This window comes from Carassius auratus, chromosome 15 (assembly GCF_003368295.1).
Source record: "Carassius auratus strain Wakin chromosome 15, ASM336829v1, whole genome shotgun sequence".
Classification (NCBI taxonomy): Eukaryota; Metazoa; Chordata; class Actinopteri; order Cypriniformes; family Cyprinidae; genus Carassius; species Carassius auratus.
In genome coordinates, this window is record NC_039257.1 from 18,702,909 (window position 1) to 18,723,960 (window position 21,052).

Here is a 21,052-nt window from a genome sequence, read left to right on the forward strand (position 1 = left end):
AAAAAAAAAAAAAAAAAAAAAGCTAAACATGCGGCCCTAGAAACACCATATTGATAACATATCAACATCTCTCCAAGCATCTAGCAACACTAGCAACAATCTACCATACTACCCGAAAATCTTATCAAACACTTACATACAGTACCAGGAAAAACATAATCATAGTATCCATACCAGACAGAAACTCTCTAACAACCATTTAGAACTTACTGATATAATAATTTAAGAATTTACTGATCTCTATTATTAAATAGGCTAAACATTTAGATAATTTGCTAGTTTGACAAATACATGATACTGAATAGTATATATATATATATATATATATATATATATATATATATATATATATATATATATATATATATATATATATAACAATAAGTGTTTGCTCTGAACGGGCTTAAATGTAATGTTTGGAAATAAATAAATAGTAATTTTTTATTGCTAGCATAAAATATGCATTTATAGCATAGCATATAGATAGCATTGCTAAATGAATAAATGCAAATGTAACAAATAATCAATAAAATGTATAGTTAATATTTCATCCACCTCTAACCTAAAGTTTGCTGCCATGAAGTGCATCTAGGAATTGTTTTGGTGTATCTAACATCACATGATTTAAAATGATGCAGAATTTAGTCACACTCCAGACTTCTAAAATAGGAATAAGAGACCATCCATTTCTTTGAGGTCTTTCAATAACTGTTATCAGACACTCACAAGGTCTATTTGAGCTACTCCCATTTTACTGTGAATGGAATTTCCAACTTCACTTGTGGAATAAACTGACTGATGGTCAGTGACCTTCAGCGGAGGTCTTTCACATGTTACTCTTTTCTTCTGAGAATGAAGATTCAGTCATATGGCAAAATTAAATGTTTGATATACATATACATTGGTGCCGAGATGAGAGGCTCAGATTAAGGCATAAGTCTTCTGTAAATACATAATGCGTACAATATATGTTTAATATGAGCTGATGACATCTAAATAATAAAAGTGATTTTGGCTGCATACTGTATATTGCATCAGTGCCTCCTTCAGAAAAGATATGAAATAATATACTTTATCTTTAGATATATGTTTTGGTTGCATATGTACAAAAAAAAATAAGAAAAGAAAAAAAAAGAAAAACATAATGAAATTCTATTAAATATATAACAGAAAAAATATATATCTGCCATATCTCTGTCTGTGTGTAATGGTTTAGGGCATTAGTATTTTATTCAGCAAAGAAGCATTACATTGATCAAAACGGACATTTATAATGCAACAAAAGATTTCTATTTCAAATAATTGCTGTTGAACTTTCGATTCATTAAAAAGGGCATTATGGATTCCACAAAAATATTACGTAACACAACTGTTTTTAACAATGATAATACGAATTGTCTTGAGCAAGAAATCAGTGTATTAGATTGTGTGTGTGTGTGTGTGAAATGAGGATCCATAGTTCAGTGGCAAGAGCTCCAGGAACAATAGCGCTGAATGAAGATGTGCTACACAGAGCGAGAAATTCCCCTTTCAACCCGTTAGTCATGGTAGCTGTTTAATTACCCGTTCCTCCGGCTGATCCCCTGCTCCCAACTTTATTACTGTGTGGAAAAATGTATCCACTTAATGGTCAATTAATTCACACTTTCTCCTACAGGTCTGTCATAACACAGTGGGTCACATGAACCCGTATACCTTGTTCAGGATGACAGTCACGACTCTCTTGCTCTTTCGGTCTTATCAAGTAATGTCCACACTTCTGAAATTAATTTACAGTTCTGGAGAGAAGGTGATTGTTATGTAAAAATAAGAAAATTTATTCAGACTTTTATTTAGTATTATGTCAGGATTTTTAAATGATAAATTGTGGTCCTTGTGAAAAAGAGGTGTGCTTAATTTTATTGAATGTTCACCTGCACTGTACAAAAAAAAAAAAAAAACAAAGAAAAAAAAGAAAAGAAATTGCAGTTAATACAGAAACACATATTTTTATACATTTACTAACATAATACAGCACGCTACATTTTTAATTGTAGTGTGTTATGCAATATTACATTTAAAGTTAATATTTTAAATGAATGATATATATGCAAATTCATATACATTTCAACAGAAAATTTTATTAAATGGGTTTCCAAATTTTCCAAACTTGAGATCTCTTCTGAGATTCGAAAGGCCTACAGTAAGTGCATTTATTTATTTAGTTATTTATTTATTTTATTTATTTATTTGAGAATAAGAAGATTTAAGATCTGTTCACACTGCTTTAACAAATGCGTGTTTACTTCCATTTTAACATATTAAGACAAGGTGCTTATTTATATAATTGTGATTCATAAAATATGTTTGATGTTATTACTTTTCTAACATGGTTAACTCATTTATTCAATTTGACACTATAATGTATTAGTTTTACAAATTCTGTCTTCAGAACAGCAAGTGAAAAAAATAAAATGATCATTATGAAAAAAAAATATATATATATATATATATATTTATATTATTATTATTATTATTATTATCAAAAAAATAAGTATGATTATTTTTATAAAGAATTGAGAGAGTTTTTATTTTTAGATCGAGATTTTAAGTTCAGATTTTCATTTCCCTTGCTGTTTTCTGATGTAGTTCGATAAATAGCACTATTTTTCTTTCTTTAATAAGGAACTGCATGCTTTTAACATACTCACCACAATATATATATATATATACTTGTTACATAATTTCTGAAACCTGAAACTCAAACACCAGAACCACACACCAGATCTGCAAAACAAAATTCTCTGCCTTTGACTCAGTTTTCGATTTCATAAAACACCTTTTGCAAAACACAACACAAAATTCACTATGTGACAATCTAACAGGAATTGATATTAAGGCAAAGGTGTTTGCAAATGTTTGCTTTTCAGATGTTTGTGAAATTTTGAATGCAGTGCTTTATGTTGCCTCATTTTGCAAGATATGTGAGGTATTTTGCATTTTGTGAGTGTAATTTTTACATTTTTGTGTAAAGTTTGGGGAAAAAAAAAGAGGCAAATGTAGAAGGATTTCTGAAGGAACATGAAACACTGAAGACTGGAGTAATGATGATTAAAAAAAAATCAGCAAAAATTCAGCAAATCTTTGCATCATAGGAATAAATTACATTTTAAAATATACTAAAAAAGAAAGCAGCTATTTTAAATTGTAATAACATGTAACAACACAATAACACTAACAACACAAGTTTTTATCTTACTATCCCCATAACCGCCTTCCTGAAAACAGAACTTCAGGTTCAAAGTGCACTTAAAACTTATTTTTTGGCAACTTTATGTTCTTCTAGTTTCTCTCTCTCTCGCTCTCTCTCTACATGTAATACAGATAGGAAGTCTAGGGGAATAGATTTAGTTCTCCAATAATGAGTCTTCAAAAATACACTCTGCAGCTGAGTGAGGAGCTGCGAGAGGCAGTCGAGCTAACTCCGAGGTGTCCGTTTGAAGGCTTTCAGAGAAGAGCCTGAAGAGATGATTTTATCTGAGGTGAAGCTGGGTGTTCTTCCTTTTTTGACACCTCACAGCAGTGCAGAGACTGAATAAAGAGTTGGATTTCTGTAGATGGATGCTAAACACAGTAAAAACCCTCCTCATCCAACTGGCACTCATGCTAGAAGTATAAACCCAAGCAAGTTAGGCCAAAAATGTGTACATAATTGGATCATAATAAACACAAAGAATGTTGACGACATGAAATGTTGCTAAAAGTGTAATGAAATCAATCATAATTGATCAAAGGAAATGCATACCAGGTGTAAACAAAACCTTATACTTGCATGCAATTAAAAGATTTTGCTTTTGCCAATCTAGGGATGCAAAATAGTATAGTAATAGGTATTCATGCCACCATTGAATCAACACCATTATGATTTTGGATCATGTGTCACTTAAGGTACTGTTATGAGTAATTCATAAAGACTGATGGGATATCTAACTTGTATAACCTCTTACTGTATTATCAACACAAGGAAGACACAAGTGCAATAAAATTAATTGTGTTAACAAAAGATAGACGAGCGTAATCAATTACTAAATGAATACCACAAACGAAAAAAGGAATAAAATGCATAAGATGCATAAAATGCAAATGATTCAGTTGGGTGTTGCTATGGCAGAGTTATATTATCTTATGAAAAGATAAACTGAAACTAATAGAGCGAAGAACCTTATGCTTCAAACGAATAAATGAAAGATTATTTGTTATTAACTGATTGGCTATTTAACCTCTAATGTCAATTAGAAAATCATACTGATAATATGCAATAATGCCACTGTCTGTGGAAGAGGATTGGAAAAGGGATATTTATATTCTCTGTGGTCGGTGGCAATGACTTCTTCCACATTGTTGCAAATGTCTCTATGTCTTCTGCCTCTCTGGGCTAGAGACTTAGAACTTTGTCTGGCTTTGTCTCTCCAGGATGGAGATTCAAGACGTGCTGCATCTGTAGTTATCTCACTGGACAAAGACTGTGAACATAGAGTATCTCTTTCCTCACAGGCTGGAGGCTTAGACCGGGCTTGTATCTGTTGCTGCCTCAAAAGAGACTCAGAACTTGGTATCTGTTATAGTTTCTTCCCTCAAGGACTAGAGGCTCCGAACGTTGTTGTTTATGTTACTGACTCTCTGGATGGGAGACTCGGAACAGTGTATCTGCCTCCTACCATGTAGGCCAGAGACTCAGAACTTGGTGTTTCTGTTTGTTTCTCCGACCATGCAGGCCGAAGTCTCAGAATGGTGTATCTGCTATTGTCTCACCCTTTACATATATATATATTTATAAATGTTTTTTATATATATGTTTTTTTTTTCATGCAATCATTAATTGATTAATTGATGAAGAACAGATTTTGAGAAATGTTGCATTGCATCACTTGCTCACCAATGGATCCTCTGCTGTAATTGGGTACCATCAGAATGAGAATCCAAACAGCTGATAAAAACATCTCAAGAAATCCACATAGCTCCAACATCTTGTGAAGGCAAAAGCTGTGCATTTGAATCAGGAGAAAAATATGCACAGCTTAAATCAACATTCAATAGTTTAATCCGTCCAAAACTGTTCTAAACAAAAACTGTATGACGGTGGATTTTGACGTGAGACGACAACAGGAATGGACTTTTTCATTAAAAGAAGAATTATTACGCATACTTGAATTAATACTGGAATACTATCATCTGTTATCAGTGGTTTGAACTCCCATTCTGTCAGCACCCATTCACTACAGATGATCCATTCATCTCTATTCTGTATGACCTGGGGATGAGTATTTTCATTTTTGGTTGAACTATTCTTTTGGTTCCTTTGCTTGCAAGACTGTTCATAGTTAGAACAACCCACTTAATAATCATGGTAAAATGTTCAAAAAGCAAAACAAAACCTGGTGGGTGCAGCTTGTTATGTGTAGAATTATTCAATATGCAATTAGCAATATGGCACATAGTCTTAGATTTTGCACTTAACTATCTGGGACCCAGGTCAGGGAGCAGACAGACTGGCTAAACTGACCATCTGCTAGCCACAGAAGTCCGTACATTATCAGCATATAGAGACTCTTTAACCTAGATATCATATCACACTGCAGAGACTATGTTCCCTAAACTAGTAAATTCAAAAAAACGTCCAAACCAATTTAAAATCAACAATTTAATTGATGTTGAACAAATGTAAAAAACAGATGTAATAAACAAACGATGAAGCTTGGCTTATTGAATATCAGGTCCCTTTCTACAAAAGCACTTTTTGTAAATATGATCACTGATCATAACCTAGTTGTGCTCCGTTTGACAGAAACCTGGCTAAAACAAGATGATTACATCATTTTAAATGAGTCTACCATCCACCCCCAAAGATTGCTTACATAAACATGAGCCATGTCCAAAAGGTAAAGGGGGAGGTGTTACTAGAATTTATAACAACATTTTCAGTATTCAGAGGGCGGGTTTTAGGTATAACGTGTTTGATGTAATGGTGCTTCATATAACATCATCCAGAGAAACAATTGTTCATGATAAATCCTGTGTGATGTTTGTACTGGCTACTGTATACAGGCCACTAGGGCACCATACAGAATTTATTAAAGAAATTTGTTGATTTTCTATCCGACTTAGTACTAGCTCCCGATCAAGTTTTAGTTGTTGGTGATTTTAATACCCATATTGAGCATATCAGCATTTATAGACATTTTGAACTCTATTGGGGTTAGACAACACATGTCAGGACCCACTCATTGTCGAAATAATCCTCTAGATTTAATACTGTCACAAGGAATTGATGTTGATGGTTTTGAAAATATGAAGGCAAGCGATATCTCAGATCATTACCTAGTCTTGTGCAAACTTAATATAGCTAAAACTGTAAATTCTAATCCTTGTGACAAGTATGATAGAACCATCACTTCTACCACAAAAGACTGCTTTGTAAGTAATCTTCCTGATTTATCTCAATTCCTCAATTCCTCATATCCAATAGCTCAGAGCAACTTGATGTAACAGAAACTATGGACACTCTCTTATTCTAGATATGGTTGCTCCTTTACGCTTAAAGAAGATTAAGGAAAACAGTCTGACATCCTGGTATAATGAGCACACTTAAACCCTAAAGAGAACAGCCTGGAAAATGGAGCCCAGCTGAGAGTTTTTCATATTGCTTGGCGGGACCCTATACTACAGAAAAGCATTTAAAACTGCTAGATTTGATTAATTTTCATCTCTTTTAAAAGAAAACAGACATAATCCCAGGTATTTATTCAATACAGTGGCTAAAATAACGAAAAACAGGTGTTGACATTTCCTAGCAGCACAGCAGTAATGACTTTATGAACTACTTTACTTCCAAGATTGATACTATTAGACATAAAATTATAACCATGCATCTGTCAGTTACATTATCATATCAGATGTGTGCTATAGATCCCTTGAGGAACAATTCCACTCTATTCCATCTAAACTCCTAAAAGAGGTGCTTCCAGAAGTCATAGATCCTCTTCTGACTATTATTAATTTGTCATTGTCATTAGGATATGTCCCCAAATCCTTCAAACTGGCTGTTATTAAGCTTCCTTTAATAAAAAAAAAATATAAAAAAAATCAAATCTCCCTTTTCTGTCCAAGATACTAGAAAAGGTAGTATCCTCACAATTTTAGTCCTTCTTAGAGAAAAATTTTATATTTAGATATAGCGTGTTAAACTATAATGAGAGGTGGCTATCCTGAGTTCTTTAAATATCTTTTAAATCAAATAAGTGAGGTTTCACAAATAAATGTATGAGTATCTAACTTGTGTGTGTGTGATTACTATCTTTTAAAATGAAATACTTTTCCCCTTTAAATCAAAATTTAAGCAGTACTATTCACACTATAACAGGAAATTAAAAGTCTAGGAATTACTATTCTCCTATAAACAATTTCACTTTTAACCCAAATTTTACTATTTTTCTTAATTAACTGAAAATATCGAAAGAGTCAGTAACCACAAAGGTTTTAAAAAAATATAAAACAGATTTACTTAGAAATGAATGTCAGAAATAAAATATGTCTGGTACAACTCACTTTTCACATCACAGCTGCATTTAAATCACATTAAACAAATAAGGGCCCAAGAAAATAAAATAGCCGGCAAAAACCTATCTTAAAATGAAATACCCTTCAAATGATGCAGGCCTGAATGTAGCTCGGGTACGTTGTAGCCTTAAACTCAATGGCTGTTTCACCATAAAGGCCAAACAAACAAATTGTAACTTTTTTCAATGTGCATGTAATCTCACGTGCTTCGGATCAACGGTGTCAGCAGCAGAAGACAGGTGGAGAGGATTTGTGATGATGAGAAGATTGATGAAGAGAAGGTACACACGGTTGACGATCTCAGCAAAGTACATCACTCGACAACACTATCCGGCTCCGGGAAAGTCTTTGATCATCGTCCGTTTCATATTTTCACACAGGCTTAACTAATTAAGGTCGCTGGCCGCTAGCTTATCAGCAAAGTCCATGTAAAACACTAACCACTAAATCAGCGGCTAACTGAAACATATGTCTGTCATAACGGATGAGTTTTTCACTCAAACAAACAGAACTATCACCACTAATTACTTGTATAAGTGTTCGTGTTGAACACTTTAATTTTCAGGTGCATTACATTAACAGCAACCTTCTTTTTTTCTCCGCACCAACCGAACACACGTTCGTCTCACTGACATCTGTCTCTCACTTCCTTCTTACCCTTGACCTCTCCAGTGATTGGATCATACACAAAACTTTCAGAAATAAAATAAATTCACAAAACATTTGTGTAATTCTTTCTTGTCACATGTATCTTTTAAACATTTTCACATATATTATTAACCAACAAACATTTTACATATTAAATGCTGTATACCATAAATGAAGATTACACCATATGTATTTCTCTCATTGAGCAGAATCAACATTTCTTTGTTAGTCAATGAATTTTAACCTTTTTTAACCTTAAACTATTTATTATACTATGCAATTAATTATTCAAACTAGTACATTATACTAAAGAAAATTATTTCAACCGGGTTACACCCTCCCCCTTTAAAATGTCTGTGTGTCCTCACCAGACACTAATAAACTAACAAAGGAGTCCTACGGGCATAATAACCAATGTGTATAGTGCTTTCCTATTTTAATTACTATCCCTCTGTGTACTATGGTCAAAGGCTCATCTCTGGATTTACCAGGCTCATCATAGGTAAGTCTGATAGCTGGTTTAACATTTCTCTTAGGTCTAGGCTCAGAGCTGGGCTGCCTTTTGTCCTCCTGGACCTCAGATACCTCTTCTTCAGACTCTGATCCAGCTTCACTTGTCTCTTCCGGAGCTACTTTTGGATCACACTCCTCATCCTCAGACTCCGGTTCAAAGTTGTTATCAACCTCTTCAATTTCATGAACATTTTCAATTTCTGTTTCAGGGTCATCTTCTAATTTAACTACTGGCCTGGCAGTATTTCGCACCCTTTGGACAGGCTCTTTCCGAGTGACACAGTGAGGGATATAATACTCCATGTCAGAGGATGAGTCAGAAAATTCCTGTAACTCTAGAGTCTCTTTTCTTGAGTTCCTTTGACTTCTCTTATGAGTGTCTGCTCTGGTCTTGGGTTTTGTAGGTGGTTGAACATCCTGGTCAGTGCATGGCATTCTCACCATCTGTCCAATCGGAAGAAGGTGGTCCCTGTGTATTGTTTTTGTCCCTAGCCTTCCATCCTCCCATTTGATCTTGAACACATGTAGGTTTGGCATCTTTCCAATGACAACATATGGATCAGGACTCCACTTGCTTTCCAGTTTGTGCTTGCCTCTCAGACCTAGATTCCGGAGCAGTACTCTGTCGCCGATCTCTATGGACTGAAAGCTAATTCGACGATCATACAACCTCTTGTTTCGCTGGTGCCTTTTGTCTGCAGCATCAGAGGCTAACTTGTAGGCTTGCTTCAAGTCTTCCTTAAGCTTTGTGACATATTGAGTGCGAGATGTCTCTTCGATGCCATCTGGGGACGTTCCGAAACACAAGTCAACAGGAAGTCTCGCCTCTCTGCCAAAGATCAAAAGGTAAGGAGAGTACCCTGTGGCATCACACTTGGTGCTGTTGTATGCGTGGACCAAGTGAGGCACATGTTGACTCCAAGTACGCTTCTTCTCCCGGCCTAAGGTACTTAACATAGAGAGCAGAGTTCGGTTAAACCTTTCCGGCTGTGGGTCTCCTTGCGGATGATACGGCGTTGTCCGCGACTTGCGAATCCCCATCAAGGTCAACAGTTCTCGGATCAAACGGCTCTCAAAATCTCTTCCTTGATCCGAATGGATCCTGGAAGGCAGTCCATAATGGATGAAATATTTCTCAATTAAGACCTTTGCCACAACATTGGCCTTCTGGCTTTTATTTGGGAAAGCCTGAGCGTACCGAGTGAAATGATCCGTTATAACTAACACGTTACTTATGCCTTTGGAGTCAGGCTCCATGGAAAGAAAGTCCATGCACACTAAATCCATAGGCCCATGGCTTACAATCTGGTGCAACGGAGCAGCTCTCTGTATTGGGGTTTTATGAGTGACACACTCCCCACAGTTCTTGATGTATTCTTCCACCTGCATCGACATCCTAGGCCAAAAAAAATCTACTTCGGAGCAGGTCAAGAGTTCTTTCCTGTCCAAGGTGCCCTAGGTCATCATGCATGGCCTTCATAACCATCTCCCTGAACTCTCTCGGCAGGAGGAGTTGACTGATCACCTCTCCGGATGGTTTCTTGCTGTGCCGGTACAGTAATCCATCTTTAATTTCCAGCTTTCCCGCTTCCTTTTTCAATCTGGACAACTCCGGACTCATGGTCCCCTCCTCTTGCCAGCGCCCATGCTTGATGGCTTGGATGGCCGGTCCAATGGCCTCATCCTCTTCCTGAGCCTTCCTGAGACTTAGTTTGGACATAAGTTCCAGGGACTTTAACTCCATGTGTGTGTAGGAAATGCATAGAGGTCAGGAACACAGTGGGGAGATGCTCCAAGTTGAGCAACACAGACTGGCGTACTGCTTGCATTCTCAGAGATGCAGATTCTCTGGCAGATGGTTTTCACACCAGACTGAGGTATAGTCACCCAGTCATTGTCGTCCTCCTCTGGCATGTTCTTTGATAACAGGTCAGCATCAATGTTGTGACGGCCTGGGCGATACTTCACATCAAACTCATATGTCGATAAAGCAGCTAGCCACCGATGCCCCACCGCATTGAGCTTGGCTGTGGTCAGCACGTACGTAAGAGGGTTGTTGTCAGTACGTACGGTGAATCTTGCCCCATACAAATAGTCGTGGAATTTGTCGACTACTGCCCACTTGAGTGACAAAAATTCCAGCTGATGTATGGCGTAATTTCTCTCAGCAGAGCTGACTTTTCTGCTTCCAAAGGCCACTGGTCTCAGACCTTCAGGATGTTCTTGGTAAAGAACAGCACCAAGACCCTTCAGGCTGGCATCCACATGCAGGATGTATGGCTGTTGTGGATTGGCAAATGCCAGGACAGGTGCATGTGTCAGACAGTGAATTATGTGATGAAACGCATCTGTGCAGGATTGGTCCCATCTTTTGCCGAATGGCTCAGATTCTTTCAAGTAAACTTTGTTCACATCTTGGGCATACTTCTTTCTCTTCTGAGTTGGAGCATATCCCTTTGTGAGTTCAGTCAACGGTCTAACAATTTCAGAATAGTTCTGAATGAATCTGCGATAATAACCGCAAAATCCTAGGAATGATTGCAACGTCTTCAGGTTTGTTGCCATGGGCCATGCAGCGACGGCCTCAATCTTGTTTGGATCTGGGGCAACTCCATCTGCAGACACGATATGCCCCAGATACTTGACCCTTGGCAGACAGATCTGGCATTTGTTCACTGAGAGTTTCAGCCCAACTTCACCGAGACGATCTAGGACTTTGAGCAGTCGCTCTTCATGTTCCTCGAGAGTTTTTCCAAACACTATCACATCGTCTAGGTACACCAGCACTTGTAAGAGGTTCATGTCACCGACAGCCTTTTCCATTAACCTTTGAAATGTGGCTGGTGCCCCAGTAATGCCTTGAGGCATTCGTTCAAATTGGAAAAAACCTAGCGGGCAAATGAATGCCGTCTTCTCTTTGTCTTCTTCGGACATAGCTATCTGGTAGTAGCCGGAGCGCAAATCCAGTACAGAAAACCACTGACTCCCTGTTAATGCATTCAGCGCATCTTCAATGCATGGTGTTGTGTACTGGTCAGGAATGGTGCGGCTATTCAACAGTCGGTAATCTATGCACATCCTAATAGCCCCAGTCTTCTTTCTGACTACAACTATAGGGGATGCATAGGGGCTTCGTGACTCTGTTATGATCCCTGCCTGCAGCAGTTCCTGTAAATGCTTTCTCACATCTTCGATATCTGCAGGTGCTAGCCGGCGTGATCGTTGACGGAAAGGCCGAGAATTTGAGAGACGAATTCTGTGCTCCACTCCTCTTGCTAATCCCACGTCCCACTCGTGCATTGAGAATACATGAGACTTTTGAGCCAGTTTTTTTTGCATAATCTGTTCTTCCATTGTTCTGAGATAGGAGAGTCTCCAAAGTTGATCATGCTCTCATCAAAGTCAGAGGAAGCAGTCTCCTTAGGGGGAATTGTCGCAACTGAATCAACATGGTACACACATCCAATCACTGTTCCCACAGGTATGGAAGTTTCTCTTGAGGAGTCATTTTTAGTAATATTCTCAAACTGTTGACATCCAATGCCCCACTAGGCACAACCATGGGATGAAAAATCACATCAGCAGGTAAGGCAGCTGTTGGTGAGGAATCTATCATCAGGATTTCTTTAGCAACAGGTTTATTCAGCTCGACTTTGCACACAACCTTAGTGTCACCATCTGGGGGTAAGACCAAGGGGCCTGGACCCATCCATAGGACATGGCCAGCCTCCTCCTCTTGGACTGGAACCACAACACCCTTTAGAGTAGATTGATCTTCCTTAACATGAACACGAAGGCCTAGTGTTTTGGTGACATCAAAGCCATTATCTTTGCATTGACTCACCAAACGTCTAACATGGCTTGCATTGGTTCCCACAATGACAGATGTTTTATCTTCAGTTCTAGGGTTAGGACATATGAGAGCTAGGACAGTTACAGTCTGTCTGGTTCCTAACACCTCAGCTGGATACTCCACATCAACTACAACGTAGCCACGGTAAGGGTAGCTAGCTCCAGACTCACTTAAACCCCACAGTGAAAGACCAGATACGGGTTGAATGGGGATATCAGACAAGTGCTTCAGGTACCAGTGTTCAAAAATGATCGTCACCTGAGAGCCACTATCTAACAAAGCAGTGCAAGGTTGTCCATTAACCTTCAACGGCACTAGGCTAGCCGGCCCAACTAACCCATCAGGAATAGCCACACCCTCAGGCATGTCAGCTGTACTTTTCTCAACAGAACAGTTAACTGAATTAGCGGTGGCTTCACTTGACGACTGGTTGTTCTTGGACAGCTTCAGAGCTTGGATAAGTCTCTTGATAACTTTAGCCTGGTTTTCTGGGCTTTGGCACTTCCTTGCGAAATGCCCATTCTCTCCACATCGATAACATAAGTGTTCCTCTGATACTTTGAATGATTGCTGTGGGGAACTGGCAAATGGTTTCGACGTATTCACAGCTGCAATGGCTGCTTGAGGTTCAGTTACTTTATTTGTTACTTTCTGTTGCAAGCGCTTCATTTGTTTTTTTAAAGCTGTCACCTCACTGTCCGAACTGCACTCATTGCACACTACATTTGGAGGAATTTTCTCACTGCTTATTGAAGTGTCATGGGCGGGTTTAGTCACGATAGCAGCAACCAAGGCTTTAAGTTCTTTGATCTCAGACTTCAAGTTCTGAATTTCCATCTGTTTCACATCAGCATTTTGCCTAACATTTCCACCTTGCATGACAGGAGTAATCTTCTTTCGTGAGGCCTCATATTCCTCTTCGGTGCGTATCTCCTTTAACAGCTGGAGAAAGGTTGGGGGCTTTGCTCTCCTTTCTCTAAAAACGAAGGTTAACTAACATCAGATCAGAGGCTATCGCACCACGTAACAATTGGTCGAGTCTTGCTCTATCTGCACATCCAAGGGGAAGTCCATCTCTCTGCACCACCCTATTCAACGACTGTTCTAGACATCTGAGGAAGTCAGACAGCTTCTCACCTGGTTGTTGTTGCAGTAAACGAAATGCAAAATACAGCTCTTCTCCTGACTCTGCTGTACCAAAAGCATGCTCCAGGGCCTCTAAGCAGTCTTCAGGGCCCACATCAGGATCACTAGCTCATGCTGCTTTTACTATGTCAAGCGCTGGGCCTCTGAGACTTTCCATTAATCTCCGCCTCTTTTCTTTGTGAGAGCAGTCACACTCTTCCACCATGAGCCGGGCTTGACCCAACCAGTGGTCGAACTGCTCTTCTCCAGCAGGTGTGGGCAGCAACCCAGAGAAAGTTCGTAGGCGGCGATAGCTTCCATGCTCACTGGAGGACTTTGACGTCTTGTCAAGTAAATCACTTACAGCTCGCAGGATGGCCTCGGTTGACTTGGCAGCAGCTTCATTTTCAGGGAACAATGTGCGAATGTGCTTACTGCTAAATTCTGAAAAAAAGAGGTGATATTTATCGGACCTAAAACTTACACATGTAATAACCTAGAACGCTGTCTAAGACTCAATGGCTGCTCTGTCAATTCTTCGTCATCATTTAGAAACCTTCTGTAGGTGTGCTACTGTATTTGAAAGCATTCTATTTTTTTTTTTTTTTTGAAAGCCACGTTTCTAGCATTTGAAAAACTTTTTTCCATCTCTAAATATATCTAAATTACGACCTATGCTCTCAATGTCAAATGCAGAAACATGAATTAATGTGTTCATGACCTCAAGGTTAGATTAGTGTAATCCTTTATTGGGTGGTTGTTCTGCACGCTTAATAAACAAACTCCAGCTAGTCCAAAATGTAGCTTCTACAGTTCTTACTAGAACCAGGAAGTATGAACATATTCTATAGATTTTAAATTCTTGCTTATTCTTATAAAGCCCTGAGTGGTTTAGAACCTCAGTATTTGAGTGAGATCTTATTGCGTTATACATCCACATCCACTGCATTCTCAAAACTCAATTTGATAATACCTAGAATTTCAAAATCAACTGCGGGAGGCAGATCCTTTTTTGTTTTTAGCGCCAAAACTCTGGAATAACCTACCTAACATTGTTCGGGAGGCAGACACACTCTGTCAGTTTAAATCTAGTTAGAAAAAAACATCTCTTAAAGCTGGCTTACACATAACACACTAACACATTTCTTATATTCAAATCCGTTAAAGGCTTCATTAATTAGGACAAACAGAACAGGGAACACTTACAATAACATACTATGTATGTATATCATTTAAACTGAACAGAGCTGGATGATGACATCACTCAATTCAATGATGAACTGCCATTAACTGAAACTTGAGTGTTAACTAGTGTCGTTTTGCATTATTGACACATTTTCCCACTATTTAATTCTGTAAAGTGCTTTGACACAATCTGTATTGTTAAAAGCACTATATAAATAAAGGTGACTTGACATTTTACTCGCAGATGCACAGGTTAACACATATATATATATATATATATATATATATGTGTGTGTGTGTGTGTGTGTGTGTGTGTGTGTGTGTGTGTTTGTGTGTGTGTGTGTTGGTTTTTGTGGTTTACAAGGACTTTTGACCTGAATACGCACCAGCATTACAGGGACATTTGGGTTTATGAGGACAGGGCCCATGTCCTTATAATTCCGACAGTGTAGATGCCTTTCTCTATGTCCCAGAAGCTCCCTCTCAAAGTTTCGCGCCATGTCCTAATATACCACAAAAATCTGAAATTTTACTATACACTGTGTATCCTCTGAGCTCGGGAGTGCGCCCCTGCAGCCCGGCCCCGGTACTGCATCCGCGTCATCGAAAATTTGCATATTTTACACTTGTGTAAGTTTGGAGGCCGCTGATGAGTTTTGCGGGCGGCGGTGAACAGTGTTGAAGAGGAAAGTTTTTGTTTCAAAGTATTTTCTGTTTCAATACGTTTCTATAGTTTGTTTTTGTAGCGGGTTCATGGCATAATCTGATTTGTGACTGGATCAAAATGGCAAATTATAGTGGATTTTCTGAAGATGAAGATATGCAGATGGGTTGGGAAAAGAGTACGAGTAGGAAAGGAGGAGGGAGAAAAGAGTATAGGAGTAGTCCGATGACAAATAAAAGAGCGTTAGAAGAGGAGGAAGAGAATCGAGAGGGGAGGAAAAAGATTATGATGGATGAATTTAAGATCATTCTTAAATTTAAAGTGGGGAATGAAATTTCATCAGTTAGCCCAATCACTCTGACAACTGGATTGAAGAAAGCGATTGGGGAAATAGAAATGGCGAAGGTGTTACGTGATGGGAGTCTATTGGTGAAATGCAAAAATGCTGAACAGAAAAATAAAACTATGAAATTGCAAACACTATGTAAAAAAGAAATAGTGGAGAAAAGAATAATTGGTGAGAAAAGAGGAACTAAGGGAGTGATAACAGGAATCCCCATAGAAGAGAATCTGGAAGAACTAAGAAAAGTTATTAAAGGAGGAATGATCACAGAAATCACTCGAATGCAGGCTTTCAGAAATGGAGAAAAAACTGATAGTGAATCTGTACTGCTACAGTTTAAAGATGAGGTGCTTCCTATGAAAGTGATGGTAGGATATATGAGCTTTAACGTTAGAGAATATATACCTCCTCCTTTAAGATGTTACAAATGTCAGCGGTATGGACATACTGCACATGTATGTAAAGGGAAGCAGAGATGTGGAAGATGTGGAGGAGATCATGCATATGGAGAATGTGGGAGTAATGTTACTATAAAGTGTTGTAACTGTGGAGGAAACCATACTGCAGCGTACGGGGGATGTGAAGTCCGGAAAAAGGCAGTAGAGGTTCAAAAAGTAAAATCAAATCAGAAAATAACATATGCAGAAGCTGTGAAAATATGTAATAAGGAAAGAGGAATAGAAGAAATTGATATGACTAAAGAAGGAACGAGGTCAGGGCAGGAAAACACAGGAATAGTAATGGATAGGATAGTGCTGTTCTTAGCATATGTCATAAATTGCTCAGAACAAGTAAAAACAAAAACAGAGAAAATTAAAATCATAGTCAAGGCAGCAGCTAAGTTCCTTAACATGAAAGATTTGTCATGGGAAAAGATACACGCTGACCTTAACCAGGGAGAAGGGAACGCAGATACAGCTTCTCAAAGCATAACTTAATGTTGGTAGTCCAATGGAATGCAAGAAGTTTGTTAGCAAATGGATATGAGTTTAAGGGATATATTGATAAATTAAGGAAGAAACCGGAAATCATATGCATTCAGGAAACATGGCTTAAACCTAATCTGGATTTCATTATTAAAGGTTATAATACCATACGTGAAGATAGAAGAAATGGAATTGGGGGAGGGTGTGCAATATTCATTAAAGAGGGTATAGTATATAGGAGGTTAAAAACAATACAAGAATTAGAGGTAATAGTTATAGAAATATGGAACAAGGAAGAAAAAATTAAAGTGATTAACTTCTATAACCCATGTAAAAAACTAGAGAGAGTTCAACTAGAATTAATACTGGAGGAGTGGAGAGGGAAAATTATTTGGTGTGGGGATTTTAACTCGCATAGTAAGGTATGGGGTGAAAAAGAAGATTTGAATGGAGAAATTTTAGAAGAGATAATGGATGAAAAGGAATTAGTATGTCTAAATGATGGATCTGGTACAAGGATACATTTAAATAAGGGTACAGAAACTGCAATAGATCTTATGTTGGTGTCCCAGACTTTGGTAGGGTTAAGTAGTTGGGAAGTAAATAAGGAAAGCACTATAGGGAGTGATCATTACCCTATATTTACAGAAATTGGAATAGAAAAGGAAATGCAAATGGAAGAGAGAGTAAGCAGGTGGAAATTTGAAGAAGCGGATTGGAACAAGTTTAGAATATTGTCCGAAGGAAAATTAAAGGAGGTTAGTATTAATCAAGGAATTGAAGATTTGAATGAAGAAATAAGTAGTAGTATTTTAGTTGCAGCAAAAGAGTCGATACCAAAAAGAGGAGGAAGTAAAAGAAAGAAAATAGTTCCGTGGTGGACGGAAGAATGCACAAAGGTAATTAAAGAAAGAAATAAGACATTTAAAATCCTGAAAAGAACACATAACTTTCAGAATTTAATTGAATATAAGAGGAAACAGGCTGTAGTAAGGAAGACAATAAAGAGAGTTAAGAAAAACTTCTGGGGGAAGTATTGTGAATCTCTAGGAAGAAGCACTCCATTAGATAGGGTATGGGGTATGATTAAGAGAATGTCAGGAAATAAAAGAGAGTATGGTTATCCTATAATGAAAGAAGGAGAGGAAATAATAGTAGAGAGCAAAGGTAAAGCAGAGTTACTTGCGAGGACATTTGTTAAAATACATAGTAATGGTAATTTGAGTAATGAGGAAAAGATACAGAGGGAGAATACAATAAGAGATAGTGTCAAAGTAAGACAGGATGATGGGGACAATGAAAGTACCATAAATGTGATGTTTACAATGGGTGAATTGAATAATGTCTTAAAAAAGTTGGGAAATACAACGCCAGGGAATGACCAAATAAGTTATTGTATGATTAAAAAGTTAAGTTATGAAAGTAAAGAAATGTTACTAAAGTTGTATAATAAGGTTTGGGAAGTGGGTTGTTTGCCAAAACAGTGGAAAGAATCAGTTATTGTCCCCATATGTAAACCAGGTAAGGATCCGAGTTTGGCAGATAGTTATAGACCGATTGCTCTGACATCACAGGTGGGGAAAATTATGGAAAAAATGATAAATGAAAGATTAAAGTATTATTTGGAGACAAAGGAACTAATAAAGGATTACCAGAGTGGATTTAGAAAGGGACGAAGCACAATAGATCCAGCTATATGTTTAGAGAGTGAAATTAGAAAAGCCCAAATTAATAAAGAAAGTATAGTATCTGTATTTTTTGATGTAGAAAAGGCATACGATATGTTGTGGAAACAAGGATTAATGATTAAGATTTTTCAGTTGGGGATAAGAGGGAGAATGTATAGTTGGATCAAAAACTTTTTAACGGATAGGTGGATCGCAGTAAGAATAGGGAAAGAATTGAGTACAAAGTATTTAGTGGAAAATGGAACTCCTCAAGGGAGTATAGTTAGTCCAGTTTTGTTCTCAATTATGATAAATGAAGTGTTCAGTAGAATGGATAGATCTATAAGTGTTTCTTTATTTGCAGATGACGGAGTTATGTGGAAAAAGGGAAGAAATGTAGAATATATAGTGAGGAAGATGCAAGAGGCAATTGGAAGAGTAGAGTGTTGGGGAAGGGAATGGGGTTTTAGGTTTTCTGTAGCAAAGACCAAAGTAGTATGTTTTTCACAAAGGAAAAATCAAGAACAGATTCAACTTAAACTTTATGACAAAAATCTAGAGAAAGTGGAATGTTTTAAATATCTCGGGATATGGTTTGACAAAACGCTAAAATGGAAAATACATATTGAGAATGTTGTTAAAAAATGTAAAAGAATACTAAATGTAGTAAGATGTCTGAGAGGTAGAGAGTGGGGAGCAAGTAGGACTTCATTGAAAGCAGTATATATTGGTTTAATTAGGTCAGTTATTGATTATGGATGTACAATTTACCAGTCTGCATCAAGAACATTATTAAAAAGGTTGGATGTGATTCAAAGTCAGGCGTTGAGACTCTGTTGTGGTGCTTTTAAAACAACTCCAGTAGCAGCATTACAAGTAGAGATGAATGAGATGCCTTTGGATATTAGAAGAAATCAGATAGCATTAACGTATTGGGCAAATCTAAAAGGGCATAAAGAAAGTCATCCGACTCAGAAGGTGTTACAACCTTGTCAAGAAAAAGAAAGACGATTGAGTGAGAGCTTTGGTTGGGTAATAGGTGATGCAGTCAATGAGATAGGGATAGGAGATATGACGATAAGCCCCATTGTGCCTTTATCCAATGTTCCTCCTTGGCTATTAGGGGAATTAGAGGTAGATATGCACCTTTTAGAGTTTAAAAAACAGAGTAGTATTGACAGGAGTCAAGTTAGTAGATACCTAGGGGAGAAGTATTCTATGTTTATTAAGATATATACAGATGCATCAAAAACAGATGATAATCGAGTAGGAGCTGCGTTTATTATACCAGAATTAAATGTTATGTTAAACAAGAGAATAAATGATAAATTGTCAGTGTTTACAGGAGAAATGTTGGCCATTCTCTTAGCACTTGAGTGGGTAGAAAATAGTAAAGCAAGGAAAGTGTTGATTGGATCAGATTCAAGCAGTGCATTAAATAGTTTCAAGAACATGCAATCGGACGTGAGGCAGGACATTATGTTGGAAATAGCCCAAACTGTTTACAGAATTAAAAGAGTAGGAGTAATAGTAAAATTCATATGGATTCCAGCTCATATAGGGGTAGACGGAAATGAGTTGGCAGACAAATATGCAAAAAATGCAACCAAAAAAACAGAGATAGATATGGTAATAAATTATAGTAAGGCGGAGGTTAAAAGTATAATCAAAGAAGAAATGAGGAAGAAGTGGCAGGAAAAGTGGAATATGGAAACAAAAGCGAGAATGTACTACAATATCCAGAAGAAGGTAGGAGGAATGAGAGAAAATAATAGGAATAAAAAAGAAGAGGACATTATATCGAGAATGAGATTTGGACATACTGGTTTAAATAGTACGCTTAAAATAATAGGGAAACATGAAAGTGGGATGTGTGAGGTCTGTAATATTAGTGAAACCATAGAACATGTAATTATTAATTGTGATAGGTATAAGGAGGAAAGGTTGAGGCTGAAAGAAAGGTTAAGTAAAGAAAAAATTAGATTTGAAATGAATGAAATTTTACAACTGAATTCAGGGCATGTGGGGTATAGTGCAATATTTGATTATTTGAATAAAACAGGGCTCATTAGGAAGATATGAATTTAGTTGTCTTAAAATATTAAAATTAAAATTAATATAAAGCTATTAAAATTAATATTTTTATTAGATATTATATATTTATATATTTTATTTTTTATTTTTTTGGATTTATATTTTTATGTATTTATGTATTTCTTTATTTAAAGAGTAGTGAGTGAAGGCTATTATGATCCACACTCCATTTCAGAAGGTGGCGGTAATGCACACTTAAAAGTTGTTTGCCAACCGCCAATTTAAAAAAGAAGAAGAAGAAGAAGAAGAGGCCGCTGATTGGCTAGATCGGCATCGGAAGGCGGGAAAACAAAATGGCGGCGGTGGGCGGGGCTACATTCTGCCGCTAATAGCGCCGTACAAGTAAGTTAATGCAGTTTGGTAATTATTTAAACATTTTTTGTAATAATTTATCGATTGTATGTAATTATATAAATGCATACTGATCGTGCAATTAAA